Here is a 21,750-nt window from a genome sequence, read left to right on the forward strand (position 1 = left end):
TTTACAGTATATCACACATTTTCAACCAATGTACAAATGAATGAACAGGTAGGAACTATTTCTGAACTCCTTTTCATCCGTATTACTAAATAAACAAATTAAAATATTGTGTGGACTACCGGACAGACTGTCCAGAAGATGAGCTAAATATGTAATTTAAATATTAATTTAATGAGATAACGCTGTAACCTAATTAGGGACAATTGATGCCGTGCTGGTGCCCCCTGTCGACCATTATGGGGCAGTGTTGTATAGCTCTGCAGAAAGAGGGACATTCTGACATTTCTCTCATCAGACAAGTCTGCAAAAACGGGAGAACGGAGCCCGGGTACAGGGAAAGCGAGATGAGGCGTCGTGTTTGCTTTGGTTGAATCCAAGTATTAATTCTACCAGATGCCGATTGAGAAGGTGAGTGTGACAAAGTACATTGTTTTCTGGTGCAAATGTTTTGGTCAAGACGAGCTGATCGCGGCTTAATCGTTCAACTACTAGCCTCGACTGGCTTGCTATCATCCACTCGCCTTGGCGCAGACTGAAAATGCAGCCACAGTTTTGGCCTGAATTTCCCATGAATTGAAAACGAAGCCCGGGTAATTACAGAGTTGAATCTCACAGCAGTTTTTGGCTATTCAATAGTGGTACCAATGAAGGCCATTTGTATGAATTATAGTCTAAGTTTTCCGCCTGGAATTGTGTCCGGGTGTTTTAATATCTACATCAAGAAAGTGAAGCCCCGTGATACAACTTCGCACGAGCAAGATATTAATAACTTATCATTGTAACTTTGTGGCCTGTGAGTATCGTTAGGATTGATTGTAACTGTTCAGTAAGTCTACTTACCATTCTGAATGAGTGTACAGACTGAAAACATCTGAAAACACTGTCGAAGTGGGAAAACAACCTGCGGTTGTCTTCATCTTTTGCAATGTTGCTGATTGGAATTATGCGAGAAAAAGTGTACATATATTTCCTTATTTTTATACCTAAAGATGGAACACTTTGGACCACATTTTTTTCTGACTGCACCCAACAATTCATTTTTAATTCAATAACGTTTCACGTGACAGTGGAAAGTTGGTTATGTAGGCTATGTCCCGCTAGGACTGACTGATGTGGAGGGAAGGCAGTAGTGATTAGGCTGCTACATCGTTTGTCGAGAAGAGCCTTCCTTCAAAGTAGCCAACTTCAGTATCCACCCTACATAGTTTTTGAGAAACTGTAGGCTACATAACATCATTATAGTGATGATATACATGCACATGACTAAGTAGTACAAAGATGTATATCCTACGTTTACACATGTTTTTATACACACGTTTTCCTATTGAGGCAAATTCAGACAGTTTCCACATAGAGAAGTGCCAGTGCATTTTTTACGTTTGCTGCTGCTGTGTGATCAAATCTCAGCAGAACTTCATCCTAATGTGCTGTTATAAAGGATATGTAAGGCTGTTATAAGCATGTTATAAACATGCTGCTGTGTTGACGAGAATGTAATGCTATTCATGGAAAGTTTAGGCTGATGGGAACCACAGTAGCCCCACAACATACCAGTTCTTGTATTTTTCCATGTCAGTGCCCCTCAAAGCCATGCTCAGTAGTGATGGGTCGTTCGCGAATGAGTCTGCTCTAAGAGTCGGCTCTAAGAGCCGGCTCTTGTAGCTGAATGTTGAGAGCCGGCTTGCATATCAGGAGATCCAAATCTATTTATAAAAATATTTTAAAAATTAAGATATGAATAATCAAAATATTTAAATGGATAGAATTAACTAATTCAAAGAACAAAAAATAAATAAAGTAATATAGGCCTAAATGCTCAAGCTCACACATTCGTTCAGACTGTCTGCTCAGACTAACAGCCTCACCTGTTGTTCCTGTCAATCAGACACGCAGTGTCAACCAATGAACCAAAGATGCGTGAGGGAGGGCCGAGCCAACTCACTCACAGTCACTCACTTAGCAGCCGAGGAGGGAGGAAGGACAACTGTGAAAACAACAGCTGGAAAATTAGTCAGAAGCACAGTAGCATTTGGATGCATTTTAATAATGTAGACTATATTAGAGCACAGTGTAGAATTTGCCAAAACAAAATCTCATATAAAGCTGGTTCTACGCACAACCTACACAGGCATATGCAAACTATGCACCCAACTGTGAAGCTAGCTGTAGCGGAGCTTTGAGAAACTAGCGGGCCTGCTAGTGATAGTGGTGGAGCCAGCACCTCCACACGCGGAGATGTATCCTCTCAGTCAAGTAGGCCACCTCCGCGACCCACAGCAACGCAGGCTTCTATGGACCACTTTATGCCAAAGTCTATGTCTGTAGAAAAACAAGGCCAAATTGATATTGCATTGGCTAAAATGATTGTCACCAATTTCCAGCCTTTTTCGATCGTGGAGGACAGAGGTTTTAGAAATTATAGCAATAGTCTAAATCCAATGTACACAATTCCAAGCAGGAAAACCCTTTTAAAATCACTTATTCCACAACTGTACAAGAGCACACAGGCTTCAGTGTGGGAAAGAGTCCAAAAAGCTACTGCAGTTTGCCTTACCACTGACTGCTGGACATCAAGGGCAACCACTTCTTACATGTTGGTTACATGTCACTTCATTGAAGATCTTTCAATGTCTAGCTGTCTTCTGGACTACTTTGAGTTCAGCGACAGACACACCTCAGAGAACTTGTCAGAAGAACCGTCGAGAGTGGTCAGAGAATGGCAAGTAGATGGAAAAGTGGTCTGTTGTGTTAGCGACAATGCAGCTAACATAACCAAAGCCATGAAAATGTTTAAATGAACCCATCATCCATGTCTTGCCCACACAATCAACCTGATTGTAAGATATGTTCTGAAGGTGATGAAGTCCACTGTGGACAAAGTGAAAGCAGCTGTGGAATGCTTCCACAGGACCACAGTAGGTGCTGAACAACTAGTCTACACAACGTCAGATGGGGCTGCCTGAGCTGAGGCCTAAACAAGACTGCACTACCAGGTGGAATTCAACATTTTATATGTTGAAGCGGTTTCTTGAGTCAAAGGATGCCATCATCTCTACCCTGGCCATTGTCAATGCACCTGTTGATGCTCTGACCCAAGAGGAATGGGAGGTGGTGGAGGAGGTGTGCAGAGTCCTGGAACCCTTTGAGCAGGTCACTGTGGAGATTAGTGGAGAGAGGTACAGTAAGCAGTTATTACTACATCATTATTTAATCCAGTATTATATATGTGTATGAGCAGTAGATGCAAATGTAGTATCAGTAGACAAAACATGAACCTGAACTAATAAGTTACGGTTCTCTTTTTTCAGCTATGTGACTGCCTCAAAAATGATACTCCTGTGTAAGGGCTTGCAGCGAATCACAGCCAGCCTCCAGAGAGAAGCAAATGTGACCACAGGACATGTGACAGAGTTGATGGACACCATATGTTCATCAATGGACAGAAAGTTCCACAGAATGGAATATAATCACGTGCTATCAGAAACCGCTGCACTTGACCCCAGGTTTAAGAAGTTAGCCTTCAGTGATGCCAGAGCGATTGATGAGGCTCTTCAAAGAATAACCTCAGCAGCAGGGAGGGACAGCCCCGGCAGTCAGCTGGCTCAGGCACCAGGGCAACATGAAGAAGAGGGAGCAGATGGAGCAGAAGCACCAGCAGTAGTGCCACAAACATCTGCTCTTTGGATGCTGTTTGACGAGAGAGCAACTGGGGATGCAGCACGAAGGAATCCTTCAGTAGATGTCATAATGGATGTCTGATCTTATTTGGAGGATCCCCTCCTCCAATGATCTGCAGATCCTCTGAGCTGGTGGAAGAACAAGACCTCTGTCTACCCACGGCTTACTAAAGTCATGACAGGGAGACTGCATAGTGGCCACATCCGTTCCCATCTGAGAGGGTCTTCTCCAAAAACGGGACAAATAATTACTGAGAGAAGAAACCGCATCAGCCCCTCGTAAGTCAGGCAGCTTGCATTTCTGAATGCAAATCTCTCATAAAAGCAAAATATGGTCAGCATTATTGTGTGCTGCTGGTTATAACATGGCAATAAAGAAGAGAGAGAAAAGAGGGATCAGTTTAATGTTTTAAGTGAGATGCTGCAGTTTTGCACATTGTTATTTATTTTTCTTTGATATGGTGTGATTTTCTATTATTATGTTGTTCAGATTGTATTCGTTTTGAATTGTTACATTTATTTGCACTTTGTTTATATACATTAAAAAAGTGATACTTTTAATGCACATGTGTAATAGCATCCTTCTTTTTTACATTTATTTCAATTTGTGGGATGCTGCAGTTTTGCAAATTGTTATTTATTTTTATTTGATTTGGTGCAATATTCTATTATGCTGTTCAGATTGTATTAGTTTTGAATGGTTAGACTTATATGCACGTTGTTAAATTCAAATGTTTAATAGCATTCTTTTTCATAACAAACCAATGCATTTTAAATGCATCGTGGTTAAGGTAGAGTATGATTTTCATTCAATAATTTAATTAGAATTGTTTTAACACCAATCATAGTCAAACTATCTCAAACGGTTTGACTTGAAAAAATACCAAACGTATATTTTTTTTAAAGAGCCGTTTGGGAGCCAAAAGAGCCGGCACTTTTTGGTGAGCTGAGCCGAACGAGCCGGCTCACTGAAAAGAGACGGAACGCCCATCACTAGTGCTCAGTGTGTGTGGGGGGCCAACCCAGAACCCAGTCTATAGAATAAGAGGGGAACCAGGAAAACTTCCAATACATTAGGTCCACTGACCCTATCCTTCTTCCCCAGCACAAGACTGCTGGCGGCACCCATAGACATGTAGTGGCTGTTCCATAGTACTTCATCCTTTGACTTCTCCCTCTCCATTAGTTTGTCCGCTGTATGCTCTTTGGCCAATTGATTGTAAGGGATCGATTCATTAGATGTTTATATAGGATATTTATTCAGATTAGCCTAATGCTGACAATGTCCAATATGTTGAAATTGGATTTCTTGGAAAAGATCAACGGAGTGGCATTCGGTACTGACTGGGAGAGTGTCGTAGAAGTAAACACATTTGGACAGTACAACTACAGCACAGCCCAGTATTAGTGATTCACCAGATCATATCAGTAAAACCTAGAGGAAAACCTTGAGAGTTGTTTGAATAAAAAAAGGCAGAGGTGGGACCAAGTCACTTATTCGAGTCACTAGTAAGTCTTAAGTCACAAGGTCAGAGTCTCAAGTCGAGTCCAAAGTAGAACGGGTCAAGTTAAGTCAAAGTCGTGCATTCTAAGAGCAAGTCAAGTCACAAGTTCAAATCAAGTTAAAAAAAATTCTTTATGTGCAAAGTCTTGTTCAGCTACAAATCTTTGCATATTTATTGAGGGTACCAGACAGTCTTTTTCAGTCTTTTTCATCGACACTTTTTGATTACGTAATAATACATTTTAACAACAAATTCCAAATGCAAGCTTCATACGTAAACTATCAATTTCAAGAAATGTTGACATAGCAAAAGACCAGTAGGTCTATGCTAATATTTGTTGCTTGCCCCATTGCTGGTGGGCATGCAAAGTAAACTGTTAATATTCTTGATCACCCCAAAACATTTAAGCAGCATATTTATTGATGGCAATCCTCTCTCTCAAGAATTTGACGCTTGCACTGCACCCGATACTACACTGAAAAAAAATCAAGGTTTTAAATGGTTCTTTCTCAGCTCTTAAATGAATACTTTTGAGTGTTCATTTAACTCTTGAATCAACACTAGAAATATTACTCAGGAAAAAAATCAACAAGTAAACACTGGCCAATTTGCTGTGTGCTATGAAAGGGACACATCTGCAGGGATACTTCGTAATGCTGGCAATGATGCCCTTTATCTACTACCCCAGAGTCAGATGAACTCATGGATACCATTTCTATGCCTCTGTGTCCAGTATGAATAGCATGAGCGCTAACACTAGTTAGCGATTGCACTAGTGCTAGTTAGCAACTTCCTTCAAACTGCATGCAGAGACATACAAATGAGTTCATCTGACTCTGGGGTAGTAGATAAAGGGCATCATTGCCAACATTACGAAGGTTCTTAGGAGAACTCTTACCCGATAAACAACCTTTGAGTTAAGTGTGGGGTTCTTGACGTCTACGGTTCTTCAGAATTCTAAAAGACTCTTGAAATGTATGGAAGCCTGCAGATGTGTCCCTTTCATAGCACACAGCACATTGGCCAGTGTTAACTTGTTGATTTTTTTTTTGTGTGTAATACTTTTAGTGTTGATTCAAGAGTTAAATGAACACTCAGTGGTTTAACAGAACCCCAGTGTTGGTGTTAATATCCAGAGTTGAAACAAAACCACGCCCATCGTTATCATATTTCCCAGCATGCTCTATTGCAGGTCGATTTCTAGAATTGTTTGTTTCAATATCTGTGTTTTTCCATGTACGTACATTGGTTGATTAATTAATCTTATGCTACTCAAATATAAATAACATAACTTTTTCTAAACTATTCCAATCTGCTACTTGGACGTATTGCACATGCTACTGAAATGGTTGTTCCAGTTTAAATTGTTTAGGAAGCCTCATATCTTAGTCTTCCTAACCCTGGCAGTCATTCTGAAGGCAGGTTGCGGATTAATAAAAGTTGGATATCCCCACTCTGGCTGGATTCCAATAGGAATTACACATCACTTTGCAAGCCTGCACATACTGTATGTGACTTGCAAGCCTGATGTGGCCTGTAAACTATGAGTTTCAGGCAATTGTATTAGTAGCAATGGTAATCGAAATTGTTACGTTTTTAAAAACAATTTTAAGAAATGCAACAGTTGGACAATTGATGAAAATACTCAAATTTTAGAATTTTTATATTTCATCAGAAATTGACTGAATTATAACACATAAAAAATGTCACTGGCACAGACATGGAGTTCAGAGATTCAATCTATTGTCAAAAATAAGAATGTTTTCTTAGAATGCATGTATCAGGTTTCTAAAATAATATTTTGTGTTAAAATAAAGAAAAGTATGTGCCTAATTTGCATAAACACACTGGTTGTATTTTCATATATTAATATATTTACATAAAGGGGTGGGACAAGGCTGCAACCACTGCAAAAACATGCTCTGTCTACCCTACCTGCACTCACCTGCACCGTCTCGACTGCCTCATTAATTAAGCATTTCGCTACACCCGCAATAACATCTGCTAAATATGTGTATGTGACCAATACATGTTATTTGAATTACTGTTGTCACATTCTCTTGCATAATTCAATGTGTATCAAAAGCAGGATAACCTCGGATTAAAAATCAACATGCTGGCTCGAGATTACACCTAATATAAACATACTTTACATTGTTTGTGAGATCAGACATAATATCACTATAATCCGAGTGTTCATTTTTGGAAGTTGCTTTCATTTCAGCGCATCTAAACGCGCATGTAAACAATTCAACTCTATTAAATTATAACTTTTTAAAATTCCACCAAATGAACACCCATCAAAAATAAAGTTCCCTTTCTTCTCTTTCGTGTGATGCAAGTGTTGATAAGGTGCGTTAAATCCCAGACTAAGCTTTAGCGTTCTTATAGGTTCAACGGAAAAACAATGTATTTTGAACCCATTTCAACTGTTACCGGGGTGTGTTTGACTGGTTATTACAAACATCGTAACGTTGACGGGGAAAAAACGACAGGCACAAGCAAGAGTATGAAAGAGTCGCAGGAGTAAAATGAAAGCAATCAATCCAGAGAGATTTATAAGTGACAAGTGGATTTTGCACCTTTCAAACACAGGAAATAGACAGCTGAAAAAGACAGTCCTTGGGTGGGCGGGGCATGCACGCTGCTAGTAATTAGGGTAAAACTAGAAGGCCTTATAAAATATATGTATCGTCTTAAATAATTTAATTTGAATGACAATCAATTCACTTAGGATCTCACTTGGTGAAGGCCACAGGACTGAAAATGAATGAATGCAACAACATGTCTCTGTCCCTAGCAAACACAGTCACGGGTGGTACTGGTAACTTAAAAATTCATGTAAAAGGCACCCTGGGATATATGCAAACAAGGGGGCTTTGACACCAAATTGGATTAAAGTGTTTTTCTGAACTCTGGTGCATTTACCCCCTTAGTTCAGTCCGTTTTGTCACGATCGTCATAATGAGCGGACCAAGGCGCAGCGGGAGTATAGTTCCACATATTTTTAATCTCCGTGAAACAAACAAAACAATAATGAAACAGCGAAACGTGAAGTCATGATGTGCACACAGGCAACTAAACACAAACAACATCCCACCACGCAAGGACCAAGCAGCGTGCCATGGAGGAGAATGTGTTTTGGACATGGGAGGAAATCATGGGAAGACACGAGACCCTTCCTTGGCAGGAGTCGCCAAGGAGCATGGAGGGACAGCGACAACGCAGGGGACCAAGAAACCCCAAGATTTGTTTGGGGGGAGGCACGAGGGGTGGCCGGTTGAGCCGAGGAGAGTGCCAGAGCCCACCTGGGTGTCGATGGAACAATGTGAGGAAGGATACCGGAGAGAGGGGTTAGCAAGGAGTAGGCTGCAGCGCAGACGGGCTGAAGAGCGGGTCATCAGTCTGGTGCCACCTGTGCCGGCTCCACGCACTACGCCTCCAGTGTGCCTCCCCAGTCCGATACTTCCTGTGCCAGCTCCCCGCACTCGCCCGGAAGTGTGTGTCACCAGTCTGGTACCACCTGTGCCGGCTCCACGCACTACGCCTCCAGTGTGCCTCCCCAGTCAGATACGTCCTGTGCCAGCTCCCCGCACTCGCCCTGAAGTGTGTGTCACCAGTCTGGTACCACCTGTGCCGGCTCCACGCACTAGGCCTCCAGTGTGCCTCCCCAGTCCGATACGTCCTGTGCCAGCTCCCCGCACTCGCCCTGAAGTGTGTGTCACCAGTCCGGTACCACCTGTGCCGGCTACAGGCACTAGGCCTCCAGTGCGCATTCACAGTCCAGAGCTTCCAGCGACGGTTCACAGTCCAGAGCTTCCGGCGACGGTTCACAGTCCAGAGCTTCCGGCGACGGTTCACAGTCCAGAGCTTCTGGCGACGGTTCACAGTCCAGAGCTTCCGGCGACGGTTCACAGTCCAGAGCTTCCGGCGACGGTTCACAGTCCAGAGCTTCCGGCGACGGTTCACAGTCCAGAGCTTCCGGCGACGGTTCACAGTCCAGAGCTTCCAACGACGGTCAACAGTCCGGAACCTCCAGCTACAGTCAACGGTCCGGAACCTCATGCAACATCATAATTTGATGTCCCTGAAATATTCTCTTGAGTAGCAGCTCATTTCTGAATGCATCGGATGCAGATTAGAGGGCTATACCAGGGATAATAGGCTACTGAATACACCCTATTCACATTGCATTTAGAGCGGCTATTGCATTGTTTCATCGCGCATGTTGTTTGTTTGAAGGTCAAAGCGAAAGTAATATGAAGATTGGGACACGCGAGCTTCATGATAATCATAGATTGCTTTAACGTAAGAGTGTAGCTGTAGGCCTACAGCAAATCAGAAATCTGTTCGCGAGCTCAATTGTTTTCAAACTTTTTGACCTGTGACCCCTAAAAAGGAGTGATTCAAAGCTTGCGACCCTCGCGCACTCGCACAGGGCTAATGCCCGCACGATGGCTGTGCCATTGTAGCCTGTCATTACAGCCATAAAGCATGATGCATTTTCAAAATGCAAGATACAGATTTTGCGCTGAAAGTCATTCATGTTAGCAGTCAAAATCAACTATGGATATCATGTCACATTGTACACAAGTATTGAAGGTAGTGTGATGTTACTGCTTTCTTTAGTGGCTTAGCCAGTACCACCACTGAGGTATATCATTTTAACCCACCCAAACTAGGCCTATGTGAAATAGGAAAATTATCAATGAAATCACCAGGTAGCCTATTATTCTGGAAAATATGTGTCCATAGTAGATTGCTAAACTGTATTTAAATGGATAATATTAATGTAGGTAGGCTTCTCTGTTTTTGGCTGGCAAACCCGGAGAAAATTAAACAAGCGCTTTTTGGTCACAATTAAGTCTGGTTATGTGCGCCCGCTATTGCATGCCAATTAGAGCGTTGGGCCATTAACCGAAAGGTTGCTGGATCGAATCCCCGAGCTGACAAGGTAAAAATCTGTTGTTCTGCCCCTGAGCAAGGCAGTTAACCCACTGTTCCCCGTGTGCCAAAGGCGTGGATGTTCATTATGGCAGCCCCCCGCACCTCTCTGATTCCTAGAGGTTGGGTTAAATGCAGAAGACACATTTCAGTTGAATGCATTCAATTGTACAACTGACTAGGTATCCCCCTTTCCCAATGCTGATCATTGCTCAACAGTCAAGCGGTACAATTCTTTGGTTCTGAAGCACAGATTAGATGTTGTTGAAACAAAAATTTGGTGCTGTGGTGTTGGACGATGTTAGTAACCAGATCGAATAAGCAAAGGTATAAATATATAATTTATTAAATTGAGATTTTGTGTCACTAACCCACACAGGTTATTTTGGAATTTTGTTTGTAGAAACGTCTTGAAATGATAAATATGTAAATAAGTATTCAACTCCTTTGTTATGGCAAGCCTAAATAAGTTCAGAAGTAAAAATGTGCTTAACAAATCGATTTAATAAGTTGCACGTACTCATTCAGTGTTCAATAATAGTGGTTAATATGGTTTTTTAATAACTACCCCACACATACAATTATCTGTAAGGTCCCTCAATTGAGTAGTGACTTTCAAGTACAGATCCAAGCACAAACACCAAGGAGGTTAGATGTGTAAAAAAAACAAAAAACAGATGCTGAATATCCCCTTTGAGCATGGTGAAGTCATTAATTAGGCTTTGGATGGTGTATCAATACACCCAGTCAAAGATACAGGCATCCTTTCTAACTCAGTTGACGGAGAGGAATGAAACTGCTCATGGATTTCACCTTGAAGTCAATGGTGATTTTAAAAAAGTTTTGATTTTTTAATGGTTGTGATATGAGAACTGAGGATAGATCAACAACAGTGTAGTTACTCAACAATACTCACCTAAATGACAGAGTCAAAAGAAGGAAGCCTGTACAGAATAAAGCATATTCCAAAACATGCATCCTGTTTGCAACAAGGCACTTAAGTAATACTGTGAAAAATGTGGCAAACAAATGTACTTTCTGAATAAAAAGTATTATATTTGGGGCAAACACAACACATTACTGAGTACCACTCTTCATATTTTCAAGTATGGTGGTGGCTGTATCATGTTATGGGTATGCTTGTCATCGGCAAGGACAAGGCAGTTTTTAGGATAAAAATAAATGGCAAAATCCTAGAGGAAAACCTGGTTGAGTCTGCTCTCCACACACTGGGAGAAGAATTCACCTTTCAGCAGGACAATAACCTAAAACACAAGGCCACATCTACGCTGGAGTTGCTTACCAAGACGACATTGAATGTTCCTGAGTGGCCTAGTTACAGTTTTGACTTAAATCAGCTTGAATATCTATGGCAAGACAGATTGTTGGCAGTCACGGGGGGTGTCTGTGTGCGTGTGTATGTGTGTGCGTGTGTGTGTGCGAGCGCGCGCACATGCGTGGCCGTGTGTGTGTGTGTGGCTATGTGTGTGTGTGACTGTGTGTGTATGGCTGCCTATGTTTGTGTCTGAACGCTCCAGTATGCAGTATGCGGTGGTGGCGGTGGATCAGATTACTGAACGATTAGCCACGGCCTCCTCTCATTCCCTCAGCAGCCCAGGCCCAGGGAAATGATTTTCCACTGTCATAATTCCCCCGCTGAATTATCCTGTACAGTGACTCATACACACATCATATAGGCCTAGTTAGTAGTTACTGTGGAGATGACACTCACTCAGGAGAATGGAAGATAGATGAGATGAGGTAAGCCCATGGTCATGGTCCTGACTCATGCTCGGAAGGATGCAGTTGACTATATTGTCAGAATTCCTGAGCACAGTACATGAGTAATGTATTCTTAATCAAGGGTTAAAGTAGTAGTTTCATTCCCAGGACGGCTGGTGTGTTAGGAACTAGTGACAATGTTAGGCCTAGGTTTAGTGGTAAAACATTTGATTTGTGGTCAGAAGGTTCCGTACTTTGGTTTCTCATATAGCTAGGAGACAAGCACCCTGATGAGGTGTTGATGACCCAGTATGATGTCCTCTCAGGCTGGGGCTGATTTGGGGTGTGGGAGACTGGGAGTGGAAGTGAATGTGGCTGGAGTGAAGTGACGTGAAGTTCCAGAAACAGAATAGCTTTGAAACCGAACCCAGCCGTTGTGCCCACATCTCGTCATCACTCCTCCGCCAGGAACACATGTCACAGGCCATCCACGGAGCCTCTGGAGGAGTTTACGCTCGTTGGAAAGTTAGGGGGGGGGGGGGCTCAGGGAGGGAGAGGCGGAGGTGAGTTTCCAAGGTGTTGCTCCTCTGGGCTGGGATCGGATACATTCTATGAGACTCCAATAGCCGGCGATAATGGAGGTATGGGGTGTAGCGTTACACCACATCGCACATGATTGGATGGTGAGGGCTGGGAAAGTGAGAGGAGAGCAATTTCATCCTTGTAGTTCTATGTAGCTCCAGTTTCCTGTAAGGGACAAGGAGACCTTCCAAATAGACAGTAGGCTCACCTATATGTTGCGTTCCCCTGTTTCTGATTCACCTTGCTTTACAGTTTATACTAAAAATATTTACACTGTCATAAAGTAGGCAGATTTAAATAGTTTGACAAGTGTAAGATACATTTTATGTGAAGTGTAACCGAATAACATTCCGATTCATTATACCGGTGTCAATATCGCTAAGATTACATGCTCATGTTTGTGTCTGTTTTGCTTGTATAGGCTACATGACCTCTCTGTATCTAAGGCTGGGGCTAGCTAAAGTCCTATACGTTTCTTCCGTGACAAACAGGCTGTGTAAAAGCACTTTTGAAATGAAGAAGAGCTGAATAATAGATAGATAAAGAACTTAAAGCCATGTAGACTGGCCTATATTATCGGTGTTCAAACCCCCAGCGGCCTGCTGTTTCTTCCCTAGCCCCCCCCCCTTCCTCTCTCTCTGCTATGAAAGGTTATTATATGCAAGATGTAAAATGTTGGCTGTTTTATTTAGCGGTTTAAAAACAAGCTGGCTGGATGTTAATGGGATTCACCTTAGTGTTTGGCACTTGCCCTGGGGGCATGGTTACATTCACACAGCATGGGGAGCAGCACTCCAGAGCTAGCAGGGCTACAATAGCTGTTAGTGAATGTATTTCAGAGTACTAGAGAGTCTGGTAATGGGAATGAGCCACTTCACCGCTGGATGCTAGGATCGTGTCCTCAAGTGCTATTGGTTACCAGTTCGGATGAGTTATGATTTGTGGATACATTTAGCCATTAATTGTGTATGCGTGTGTGTTGTTTACCTTGTCGGTGTGTGTGTCTGTAGGCATGGGGATTTGAGCCTCAGGGTTTGAGATATAGGCTAATGGTTAGTGTGGGTATGTAGGGGGACAGGTGGAGGGTAGAGGGTACTCCTCTGCTCTCTTTTGTTTACCCAGTTGGCCCCTGCACATTGATACTTCACACACACCCAAATAGGCCTCACACTCTATAAGCTGTAGAACTGTCCACGTGCAAACCACCATGGCTTTAAAACACCTTCCTGTCTGAATGTTCCTCTCTCTCTTTTCTGTCTCTTTCCCTTCCTCGGTCTCTGCTCTGTGGGTGTATAGGTTAAACAGTTTCAGAGTGACTGCTTCATAAGGAAGTGCGCCAGCGATGTTGTCCCCATAGTGAAAGTGTGCTGCTTTTCCAACCAAAAACTATGGATTAACAGAGTTACGTGCCAAGCTAAAGGACAGGGTCAACACACATAAGGCTATAGTAGCTAACCCTGAGGCTATGAACACGTACAAGGTACTGGGTGATCCTGCCTTCCGAAGCTGACATTTAAAAAAATAAAAATTATGTATTGCACCTTTATTTAACCAGTTAGGTCAGTTGAGAACAAGTTCTCATTTACAACTGCAACCTGGCCAAGATAAAGCAAAGCAGTGCGACAAAAACAACAACACAGAGTTAGTTACACATGGGATAGACAAACGTACAGTTAATAACACAATAGAAAAATCTGTATACAGTGTGAGCAAATGAAGTAAAGAGGTAAGGCAATAAATTGGCCAATAGTGGCAAAGTAATTACAATTTAGCAATTTACACTGGAGTGATGTATGTGCAGATGAGGATGTGCAAGTAAAAATACTGGTGTGCAAAAGAGCAGAAAAACAAATATGGGGATGAGGTAGGTAGTTGGTTGGATGGGTTGTGTTACAGATGGGTTGTGTACAGCTGCAGCGATCGGTAAGCTGCTCTGACAGCTGACGCTTAAAGTTAGTGAGGGAGATATAAGTCTCCAACTTCAGTGATTTTTGCAATTCGTTCCAGTCATTGGCAGCAGAGAACTGGAAGGAAAGGCGGCCAAAGGGGGTGATGGCTTTGGGGATGACCACTGAAATGCACCTTCAGGAGTGCGTGCTTCGAGTGGGAGTTGCTATGGTGACCAGTGAGCTGAGACAAGGCAGAGCTTTACCTAGCAAAGACTTATAGATGACCTGGAGCCAGTGGGTTTGGCGACGAATATGTAGCGAGGACCAGCCAACGAAAGCATACAGGTCGCAGTGGTGGGTGGTATATGGGGCTTTGGTGACAAAACGGATGGCACTGTGATAGACTGCATTCAATTTGCTGAGTAGAGTATTTACTCCTGAGGTGCTGACTTGCTGCACCCTCGACAACTACTGTGATTATTATTATTTGACCATGCTGGCCATTTATGAACATTTGAACATCTTGGCCATGTTCTGTTATAATCTCCACCCGGCACAGCCAGAAGAGGACTGGCCACCCCTCATAGCCTGGTTCCTCTCTACGTTTCTTCCTAGGTTTTGGCCTTTATAGGGAGTTTTTCCTGGCCACCGTGCTTCTACACCTGCATTGCTTGCTGTTTGGGGTTTTAGGCTGGGTTTCTGTACAGCACTTTGAGATATCAGCTGATGTACGAAGGGTGAAATAAATACATTTGATTCAATTTGATTAGAGTGTTGGAGGCTATTTTGTAAATGACATCGCCGAAGTCAAGGATCAGTAGGATGGTCAGTTTTAAGAGGGTAGGTTTGGCAGCATGAGTGAAGGAGGCTTTGTTGCAAAATAGGAAGCCCATTCTAGATTTAACTTTGGATTGAAGATGCTTAATGTGCGTCTGGAAGGAGAGTTTACAGTCTAGCCAGACACCTAGGTATTTATAGTTGTTCACATATTCTAAGTCAGAACCGTCCAGAGTAGTGATGCTAGTCGGGCGGGTGGGTGCGGGTAGCGATCGGTTGAAGAGCATGCATTCCGTTTTACTAGTATTTAAGATAGAGATCGACCGATTATGATTTTTCAACGCCGATACCGATTATTGGAGGACAAAAAAAGCCGATACCGATTAATCAGACAATTACCACAATACTGAATGAACACTTATTTTAACATAATATAATACATCAATAAAATCAATTTAGCCTCAAATTAATAATGAAACATGTTCAATTTGGTTTAAATAATGCAAAAACAAAGTGTTGGAGAAGAAAGTAAAAGTGCAATATGTGCCATGTAAGAAAGCTAATGTTTAAGTTCCTTGCTCAGAACATGAGAACATATGAAAGCCGGTGGTTCCTTTTAAAATGAGTCTTCAGTATTCCCAGGTAAGAAGTTTTAGGTTGTCGTTATTATATGAATTATAGGACTATTTCTCTCTATCGGTCCCTCTCCTTTTTCTTCTAGCCATCGCCGATCCACCTGTCATTTTCCATTTGTTTTGTCTTGTCTTCCCACACAACTGGTTTCAATTCCATCAATTACAGGATTTGTATTTAATCCTCTGTTCCCCTCATGTCCTTGTCCGGTATTGTTTATTGTAAGTGCTTGTGCACGTTATGTCTGGTGTGCGTCGGGTTTTGTACCCATTTATTAATTGTTCTGGTTTCCGGTGGGTTTTAGTATTAAACTGCGCCATTGGAAACACAGTTTTTGCTCTCCTGCGTCTGACTTCTCTGCCACCAGTACGCACCCTTACAAGTATAGGCTAGCAAATGTTATTTTAATTTTGAAGTATAATAGGACTTATTTGTTTCATTCGCAGGCTGACGCATATATACCTATCATAATATTTCCCCTAATGTTATTGCCCTGCCACCTCTTTCTCTTTCCGTTGTTGCTTCATTCCTTCCTCGCAGTTAAATGAAATACTTTTTCTTGTCCTTATCTTTATCATTCTAATGACATCCTTGAATAATAAAGGTCTAGATTTAGATGCTTACAGTTCTCTTCACGAAGAGTGATTAATGGTTATAGGTCTGAATAATCAACTGCTATAGCCTACCGTCATTGTGTGTTCGCTCTATTGGCTGCTGTATTTAGCATTCTGCAAAAAGGAGCTTGCATCTTTCTTCGATTAGTCTATTGGTATAAAAAATGCACAAAAAATAATGTCCAGCAAGCCTTTGCATCTTGACTCTAAGAGCTAAGGAGCGTTTTTTTAAGGAGAGAGACCAGCGTAGCACAAGTGCTTTCATATTGCGCAAGAGACAGAGGCTATAAGTTAGAAGCTTATTAACCCATCATTATTTAGCTAAATATGAGGCTAACACTGCATTGAATGTATTACCTGAAAGAGGTAGGCTAGGACATATATATATATATATATATCTTAGCCTACCTCTTTTCAAGCCGAGCGAACACACAATGACGGTAGGCTATAGCAGTTGATTATGTATATATATATATATATAGGGCTATATATCAATCAAATCCTATTTTATTTGTCACATACACATGATTAGCAGATGCTATTGTGGGTGTAGCGAAATGCTTGTGTTTCTAGCTCCAACAGTGCAGTAATATCTAACAATTTCACAACAATACACACATCTAAGGAATGGAATTAAGAATATATAAATATTTGAGCGAGCAGTGTCAGAGCGTCATAGATTAAGATACAGTAGTAGTATAGGATATAATACAGTATATACATATGAGAAGAGTAATGCAAAATATGTAAACATTATTAAAGTGACAGGATGATCTATTTTGGATGCAATTTGAATGGAGTTCATGGAGAGAGCGAGGCTGTGAGAGTACTTGCGCGTGCACTGATTTAAAGCATTGATATTCGACTGATGGGCTGTTTTAAATCTACAGCAGCAATTAAAACAAGTATAATCTTTACAAATATAGAACAAGGTGACCCCCGAAAGCCAGATGGAAATTATTAAATTAGATGCGCATTCGGCCTTTATATTATTGTAGCATAGGCTATGTCGGCCTACCTGTCACAAGAAAAACATTTACCATGATGAGAGGATAGGTCTACATCCATTGTGAACTGCACTCCGTACTGAGATGGGCTGTCTGTCCCTACCCTGAGTGTTGATTCATCATGCGGAGACCGTAGAGAAGCAAGATTTAGACATTGCACATAATTTAACAGTTCCATTTCACAACATGCTGTTCATATAAATAATTTACCGGTGTCACGCAGTTATTTATCCCTGGAAAAGGATGTGGTTTTAGGCGGTAAATTTCGGTAAGTGAGTCTCTGCCATTCAACCCTAGTGCTTAGCCCCCTCCTGTTCTCCCTGTTTTCCCATGACTCCGTCATCAACTTTGCTGGTGACAAAATGGTGGTTGGCCTGATCACTGACAGCGATGAAGCAGCCTACTTTTGTAAAAGTGTGTGCTGTCTCTTTATCCAGTAATTACATCATTCACAAGGCAGGCAGTTCGCTGAGGCAGTAGATCATATTTTGGAGGGATGTGAGAGAGAGACCAAGTAAGTGAATTAATAAAGTTTTTGATGGCAATCAGCATTGAAATGTTTTGCTATGGTTTTCATATTATTACAAACAAAGTACTACGGTAGTGAATTGATGTTAGCTTTAGCAGTCAGCAAGGAAAGTTAGCCTACAAAGCTGGAAGCTACCGGTATCTTCCTCCATTGTAAAGTGAACAGTAATTAACAGTTTGAATATTTCTACATTCCTGCCGGGGCGGCAGGGTACCCCAGTGGTTAGAGCATTGGACTAGGTTGCAAGTTCAAACTCCCGAGCTGACAAGGTACAAATCTGTCGTTCTGCCCCTGAACAGGCAGTTAACCCACTGTTCCTAGGCCGTTATTGAAAATAAGAATTTGTTCTTAACTGACTTGCCTAGTTAAATAAAGGTAAAATAAAATTATTCAAGTGTGTTAACTTCTGTCAAGCATGAGCGCGGAGCTAATATGTGACTCATTTCAGGAAACTAGACGTGTCGCACGGCACTACTTCACAGGAGTGCCATTGATCAATGCATTTTTTGGCAGAAATACCTTCTGGAACATGTGGACTTTCTTGTGCTTTAATAACACAATTGTATGACATCTGTAAATACGAATAAAATTGTTAAATTACGTGCCTAGTTGGTTTAGCCACAAAAAAATACAGAAACCTTCCCGCTAGCGGTAATTGGCTGAGATAATGAGTGGGCTGGACATGCCGAGAGGTGAGTTCGGATTGGTCTGCCATATAGCATGCTTCTGTCTATAATATGAGCTGGTCAGCATGGGTGGGTAATCCTTCCTAACGTGGCTTTAAAAAAAAAAAGATATCACGTAGTAGAACTGTATCATTTTGCTTTCCACTTTCTGGAGGACTGAGTTTTGAAGTCAGTGGAATTAGTATGTATAGCTAAGGGGATGGAGAAATTGTAGGTGTTTGATTGCAAATATGAAGACGGATTCAAAAAGAAAACGCACAGAAGGCTCTTGTATAAAACACCTGTCTCCGGATTGCAACTTCAAACTAAGGGCAACCATGGCATCTGTGACAGAGAGAGAAGCTGGCTAGCTAGCTAATGTTACATGTATGATATGTGTAGTAATATATATATATTTTTTTTATCTCAGAGCCATTTGCTTTGCTAGTTATAGTCTAATGTTAGCTAGCTAACATTGAACCTGGTTGGTTAGCTAATTGCAGATTCATGCAGGGTTGTAACGTTATGAGTTGGGATTATGGTTCATTGTTTAGCTAGCTAGCTACATGATTTATCAAAATACTCCACTATGCAAGTAACTATGTCAATAGAATGATTATGATGTCACTGCGACAACTGTCGATAGACGTAGCTGGTAAATTCGTTCTGGCTATCTACTCTGATTTCAGAGCACTCTCGTCTGATTGTGCCAGAGTGCAGAATAACTGACACATTTACGAACACTCAACACCCTTTGAATATGGCCGGTGTCGGTAAACGTTGGCAAAAAGGCGTCATTCAATTTTTTCCAGCAGCACAGTTGCAGTCACCAATGCTATGGATAACATAAAAACAGCCTAACCAGCTCTGCTAGGGTGAGTAAAATGGTCAGAGTGAGCTGTTCTCTCATTTGTGTCTGGAAGTAGCTAGCCAATGTTAGCCAGTTAGCTTGGGTGCTTGACTGCTGTTAGGTCAGAATGCTAACCCTACTTTTCGGAGAGCGAAACGCTCTGAATTTAGAAATGGACAATCTGGCAACGCTCTGAGTTTACGAACGCCCAGAAAACACACTGGCATTCCAGATTAAATTTACAAACACACCCGTAGTATAAGACAGCCTTTAGTCTTGAAATCTTTGGTTGTTTAGTACATAGCCTCACATGTGGATCCTTAAAGAGATGGATGGGGCTAAAGCTTAAGAGGGTGTGAACGACACTGAATGGTTGTAGACCAAGAAGAGCTCTCCAGTAGGTGTCCCAAAATATTCAAGGGCCATTTTCTCAAAAGTGAGGTTATAAGTTTATCAACTTTCAGCAGAATTTCTTTCCCATTGTTCCTTAACTGTAGTGTATGATATACTATTTTCTAGCTCTACTTTTATCCAATGTAAAAAACACAATTTCAAATTTAGCTAAATAAGACCAAATCGAGCTGGTCGGTCACATAATGATGCTGCCCAGACTTCCAGTGCAGGCTAGCAGTCAGTAAGTGGACCAGGCACGGCGCACGCTATAATAAGGGGTTGGCTGTGCTGATAGACAGGCTTAATCCGTGAGACACATTTGACAGAAGTACCGAAAGTAACACAAATTTTAGTACCCACCATTTCAATGTTCTAATATTGAAAAAGTAACAACATTTCAGTATACCGTGCAACACTAGAAAACGGCACATACACTGCTGCAAGAATTGATTGATTATAGAGATTAATATTACCATTCGAAGCTGCTATATTGTTTAGAACAATTTTTATTACCATAAGTATTCTGCTACCAGCTAGAGCTGGGCGATATGGACAAAAATCCATGTCGCGATAAATTGTCTGATTTGATGGAATAACGATAAATAGAACGAAATGTTTATAACATTAATGTGCACCACTTTTTTTATTACCCTTTACTACTTTGATGGTTGTAGACATCAATTGTCTCATTAACAATCACACATACTAGCAAGCTTATTTAATTTAAAACACATTTCTCTAGTACAGGCTAGAGGTCGACCGATTAATCGGAATGGACGATTAATTAGGGCCGATTTCAAGTTTTCATAACAATCGGAAATCTGTATTTTGGACTCCGATTTGGCAAATTTGTTTTACACCTTTATTTAACCAGGCAAGTCAGTTAAGAACACGTTCTTATTTTCAATGACGAGCTAAGAACGGTGGATTAACTGTCTTGTTCAGGGGCAGAACGACAGATTTTTACCTTGTCAGCTCGGGGATTCAATCTTGCAACCTTACTGTTAACTAGTCCAACGCTCTAACCACCTTCCTCTCATTGCACTCCACGAGGAGCCTGCCTGTTACGCAAATGCAGTAAGAAGCCAAGGTAAGTTGCTAGCTAGCATTAAACTTATCTTATAAAAAACAATCAATCAATCAATCATAATCACTAGTTAACTACACATGGTTGATGATATTACTAGTTTATCTAGCGTGTCCTGCATTGCATATTATCGATGCAGTGCGCATTCGCAAAAAAGGACTGTCGTTGCTCCAACATGTACCTAAGCATAAACATCAATGCCTTTCTTAAAATCAATACACAAGTATATATTTTTAAACATGCATATTTAGTTAATTTTGCCTGCAAACATGAATTTATTTTAACATAGTCAGGGTATATGCAGCAGTTTGGGCCGCCTGGCTCGTTGCGAACTGTGTGAAGATTATTTCTTCCTAACAAAGACAGCCAACTTCGCCGAACGGGGGATGTTTTAACAAAAGCGCATTTGCGAAAAAAGCACAATCGTTGCACGACTGTACCTAACCATAAACACCAATGCCTTTCTTAAAATCAATACACAGAAGTATATATTTAGGGTATTGCAAACTAATTTGCCAGGGTTTTACGTAATTATGACATAACATTGAAGGTTGTACAATGTAACAGCAATTTTTAGACTTAGGGATGCCACCCATTAGATAAAACAGTATTTCACTGAAATAATAAACGTTTTGTTTTCGAAATAATAGTTTCCGGATTCGACCATATTAAATGAATGACCAAAGGCTCATATTTTTGTGTGCTATTATGTTATAATTAAGTCTAAGATTTGATATTTGATAGAGTAGTCTGACTGAACGATGGTAGGCAGCAGCAGGCTCGTAAGCATTCATTCAAACAGCACTGTCGTGCGTTTTGCCAGCAGCTCTTCACAATGCTTCAAGCATTGAGCTTTTTATGACTTCAAGCCTATCA

At 41.4% G+C, this 21,750-nt stretch overlaps 1 protein-coding gene across 2 annotated transcripts in view; it reads left to right on the forward strand.

The window, feature by feature from the left end:
* The first annotated feature begins 259 nt into the window (after positions 1-259).
* LOC110488619 (bifunctional heparan sulfate N-deacetylase/N-sulfotransferase 1) overlaps positions 260-21,750 on the forward strand; it is a 93,003-nt gene continuing 71,512 nt past the window's right edge. For both annotated transcript variants that reach the window (XM_021560900.2, XM_021560901.2), the window contains exon 1: positions 260-408. The gene's annotated coding sequence lies outside the window, so the exon portion shown is untranslated. The remainder of the gene's footprint in view (positions 409-21,750) is intronic.

Source organism: Oncorhynchus mykiss, chromosome 14 (genome assembly GCF_013265735.2).
Source record: "Oncorhynchus mykiss isolate Arlee chromosome 14, USDA_OmykA_1.1, whole genome shotgun sequence".
NCBI lineage: Eukaryota > Metazoa > Chordata > Actinopteri > Salmoniformes > Salmonidae > Oncorhynchus > Oncorhynchus mykiss.